Source organism: Crocuta crocuta, unplaced genomic scaffold (genome assembly GCF_008692635.1).
Source record: "Crocuta crocuta isolate KB4526 unplaced genomic scaffold, BGI_CrCroc_1.0 scaffold118, whole genome shotgun sequence".
Lineage (NCBI taxonomy): Eukaryota > Metazoa > Chordata > Mammalia > Carnivora > Hyaenidae > Crocuta > Crocuta crocuta.
Window position 1 is genome coordinate 9,157,728 of NW_027551558.1, and position 4,948 is coordinate 9,162,675.

Genomic DNA, 4,948 nt, shown 5'->3' on the forward strand with positions numbered 1-4,948 from the left:
CCCCCGCCCCCGCCCCCCCCCCCCCTGGCCCCCCCCCCCCTTCTCCTTCCCTCCCAGCCATCTCCTCTGCCCCAAGGCCTTTGTCTCCACACTCCCGTTTCCCAGGGCCTCCCGGGCCCTCCCCACCCTCCTTCCTCTCTCCGTGGCGAATGTGAGCTTTCTTTGTGCACACTAAAGTCTTATTTCAGCGTTGGTGGTTTAGAAGATTTCCTTCAATCCCTGTCCTGAGGGTTCATGCCCAGTGTCCAGTTTCCTGACAACTCTGCTTTGCTCCGCTGAGTTCCCACCTCAGACAGTCATGTGACTGGGTGTTCTTGGGCCCCGCCCCCTGCCCCAGAAGGCTGTTTGTAAATCCTGAGGGAGGAGCAGTTATTCCTGTGGCCCCAAGAACTGTCAGAAACCCAGGGAGCAGGGATGGGGAACATTTGTTTGGACCCAGTCTGGGACGACCCCACCCCCATTTGCTGGGGAGGATACACGGAGTGAAATGGCGGGTCAGGGCAGTAATTACACTTAATTCAGTTTATTGTTGAGTTCGGAAATCAACTCCCCAGACTTAGGAGTTGGGGTGGGGGGCAGCAGAGCCAAAAGACAGTTCTGGATACTGCTAGTGCTTTCCCTCAGCTTTACCCAAGATTGGTTTTGTGGGCCCTGATTCTTAGTGAAGCGCTGGATGTCTTTGACCTGACCCCCTTGAGAAGTAAGTGGGCCCTGTGCCCCTCCCCCACTGCCGGGCGATCCCTGGGTATCCCCATTCTCTGTCTACTCCAACCCTGAGAACCCATTTTAGTCTCAGGCTCTTCCTGACTCTGGGTTGGAAGCGGGTTTTGCAAGGGCCATAAAAGGTGAAAGTAGCAGAGGATGGCCTGTGCACGGCTGGCCTGTGCCCACTCCTCAGCTCAACCCGAGTGTCTGCCAGTGGAGCTTCACCGTGGCTGGTGCTTATGACTTCCTCGGTTTATGTGTCCCTCTCCTTTGATCTTTCATGCCACAGGGGTCAGGGTAAGGCAGGCTAACTAGGAGAAAGACTCCCCCCAAAATAAAGGACCTTCGGGCCAAGTGGCTCAATTTGCAGACCTAAAGAGTAGCCCGTCACTTCCTGGGCCTTCTTTAGACACAGCTGCCTCCCTTGCTGGGTCCCCAGAATGCTGGGAGCTGGGGGCATCTATAATTCAGAGGGCATGAGAACGCAGCAGAGTGCCGGGTCATCTCCCTTTGCCAAGTAAGAGGTGGAAGAAGTCCTCGCCAGGGTGACTTGGATGCCCAGAGTGACTCGACAGAGTTCTGGTTTCTGTTCCTGGCCACATCATAGGCTCTCCTGGCCGGAGCACCACTGAGGCCCCAGCGGCATCAGGTAGGCCCGAGATCCTCTGATAAAAGAGCGAAGGCTCTGGTGAGCCAGCCTCCTTCACCTCCCTCAGGGCTGCCCCTGCTTCTGACACTGCACATCCTGACAGTTAATCCTGAGCTCTTCAGTTTACTCTGGAAACCTGGAAATCACCTTTGAAATTTCCCCTCTTTGTTCCCACTGCCAAGGGCAGAGAGGGAGTAGGGAGTCCCGAGAAGCTGAACAGGGGAGTTTCCAGTTCTCGAAGCTGCCTCTACGTGGCTCTGAGAAAGAGATGGTGCTGTCCATCAGCATAGACATCTGGAGCCCTTCTCTGCAGTCCTGGTTCGTGTGCACTGATCCCTCCTCCCCTGCTCCCCCAAACACACTCATCCCCAAGAGGGAAATAGATACCAAGGAGAAAGGAGGTGTTGGTAACTACTCAATTCCTCTGGAGACCTAGCTGTAACCTGAGCAGAGGGGTGCACTTCGAGGTCACCCAAGGGCGTCCGATATCCCCTGGGACATGTAACGGGCCCTCTCGGGAACTGGCTGGGAGCTGACCACATCTTCTCAACCTGGTGTGGGACCAGTTTGAGACCCAGTCTCCTCTAGGCCAAGAATTCCACAGTGATGCTGGCAAACTTCACCACTTGCCCTTTCCAGATCCCTAAGCCCCTGGGAAAAGGCTGAAGGATATCCTGATTGAAGCCACTGGAAAAGCAGCATCCGGGGCTGTGATGACGGATGTTTTCCTGCTTCCTCTTCGTGATGGTGGCAGGGAGGGGCTGGGAAGGGAAAGGCTTCCCAGGTGGACAGCTTTGATAAATCTCCTTTAGGAGGAAGTAGAAAGAGGAAGTCTTTTTCCTATGTCCCCACTCACCTCGGTCCCCAAGCCCTCAGAAAGATCCCTAAAGGGTAGCTGACCCAGGCTTTCTCATTTCCCCCTCTGTGGGATGACAACAGCTCCTGGATCGTTTGGAAGTTGGCCAGGCAGTGATGACTGAAGAACCCCCGTGTGAACCCTGAGCTCCATTCCCATTCAAAAGCTGCCTCATGACAGCCAGGGGTAAAGAGCTCAAATGAGGGACACCATGGCACATGACCAACATGTGGAGGAAAGAGAGGGGGCTTACTGTTCAGATAAGACTCCTGGGCCCTGGGCGCCTGGGTGGCTCAGTCAGTTAAGCGCCTAACTTTAGCTCAAGTCATGATCTCACAGTTCATGGGTTCAAGCCCCAGGTCAGGGTCTGCACTGGCAGTACGGAGCCTGCTTGGGATTCTCTTTTCCCTCCCTTTGTCCCTCCCTTGCTCATGCTCTCTCAAAATAAATACAAGTGAAACTTAAAAAAAAAAAAGATTCCTGGGCCCATCTGTAGGAACTGGCCTGAGCCGAGCTGGCATTTAGCCTATCTGTGCCTTTCCTTGACGTGGCCACAAGCAGGTGAGCAGGACAGTCTCTCAAGGACTAAGGCCTGAAGGGTGGGCTCCTTAAAAAAGAACATGCCAGACAGGCCCTTAGGGAGACATGATGGGTACAGGAGCCTTTTCATTTTTTTAATGTACTTTTTTTTCTTAATTTAAAACCCAGGAATCCTCATTTTTGACCAGTTTGCTTTTATTAAAAAGTATGAATCATGAGCAAGTAGTCATGCAGGAAACTTTATCCTCTGCCCACCCACCCACAGAAAAGGCCAGTGCTGGAAATGAACAGAACACAGCAGGAAATGAGTGAAGGTAGAAAACGGGAGCGGGGGAGCTGCAGCTTTATCTTTGAGGAGCATTTGGGAGGGAAGGACTCTGGGAGTCTGTTAGCAGGAACAGAAAAGCCTGCCACAAGGCACAGAAGACTGTCCCTGCCAGTGAAACCAAACCACCTTTTGAAACTTTCCACTGGGGCCATTTTGCAGGTGGAGCCAGGAGCTCAAGTCTCCGCCTGGTGGGGGTAGAAGTGGAGGTGAGGAAAAATAGCAGGGAATACACTGGGGCTTAAAAGTTGTCAGGACACACTCTGACTTGGTGGCAAAAACAGAATTGGGAATCCCGAGACCTGATTTGACATTCTGACCTCGCTAATTATCTTCAAGACTTCAAGCAGGTTGCTTAACCCTTCTAAGACTCATTTTATCTATACAATCAGAGAAACAATACCTATCTTTTAAAGACTGGCCATGAAGGTAATGTGAGGAAATGTATGTGAAGGCAGATCGCAGTCTTAAAAGTCCAGAACAAATGTAAGGTGTATTTGCATATCAGTTTACCTCCACTTACAAATAGACCCAGGATCTAACCTGGATGAGGAGACCTACCCATCATCCTCCCTGCAGGCTGAAGCCCAGAGCCTTCCCTGCCCACCCCATGCTAAATTGTTAACTGGCTTGCCCTCTATCTCCAGCCATCTCCAAGATCACAGCTTTTTTTCTGGTGGAAAGGGGCTGGGAAATGTGGCTTTGGCCAGTGCAGGAGAAGGGGCCTTTATGTGTACCAGCAAAGACCCGATTGTTACTGAATCCAAACTGGGCTGCTTTTCCCAATTATCTCCACTACTCTTCTGGTCTCCACTTTCAGATGCCAAGTTTTAACTCAGAACAAAAGCTCCTGTCGGGACTGATTTATAATCCAGATCTGCTGACGGGGCCCTCCAGTGTACCTCCCCTCCAGGACTGGACCCGCTTAAAGTTACCACCAGAGCCTTGGGGCTCCAGTCTCTTTACCTCTGTCATTTGCCCTTAGCCAAGAGGAGGCATCTGTGTTTGGGTGACGGTGGGCCGGCCTCCCTGGAGTTTGTCCACCTGCCCGGCTCCGAGGACCAGCTGGCAAGGTCCACCCCAGCACGGAGGCCAGAGCTACAAGTGACTTCTAGGAGCCTCTGAGGGCAGAGGCAGGCGAGGCGATTCTAAAGGGGGTGGTTCTCCAGCGCGGCTCCCCTCAGCCGCTTTCATCTGAACATCAGTGCTCATGTCACTTTTTATTCAGCCATCCAGTGGCAACAGAAGGAGTCATTTCTTGGGGGTAAGCTCTGTGCAACAGGAGTGGAGTTGTCTTCACAGGGAGCTGGGCAAGGGCGCTGCTGTCCCTCTGTGTGGGGCATGGAAAACAAGGGGCAGACTCTCCGCAGATCAGTGAGTCTTCCTGGCTGGTAAGACCTGTTCCAGTCTGACCGCGGGGGCCAGTGGGCCTTGGGACCAAGAAACGAAGCGGAATTGGGGGCCAAAAGAGAAACCACTTTGGTCCGCCCAGAAGAGGAGCCTCGGTTTCCCCTGCACCCCTCCCTCGGATACTCGCTCCGAGGTGGCTTGCTCGCGTTCGTTCCTGTAACTGCAGCGTGGGGAGCCTTCAGCTCCGTATCTGAACCCGGGCGCCCTGTCCGAGGTTGGCCTTAGGGTACACTTCAGAAAGACGAGGTGAGTCCGATCCCCACCAAGGCAATGCCCAGAGTTCCTCCCCCGCCCCACCTCCCGGCGCGNGGGTAGCGCGGGGCGGGAGCGCCAGGGCTCTGGGGCCGCCGCTTTGTCCCCCTACTCGGTCAGGGGCCGCCGCACGCGCGAGGGACAGAGTCTCGGGGCGCAGGGAGGGGTAGCAGCGGGGACAGCTGTCCGTCTGAGATCCTTCCTGCGCTCC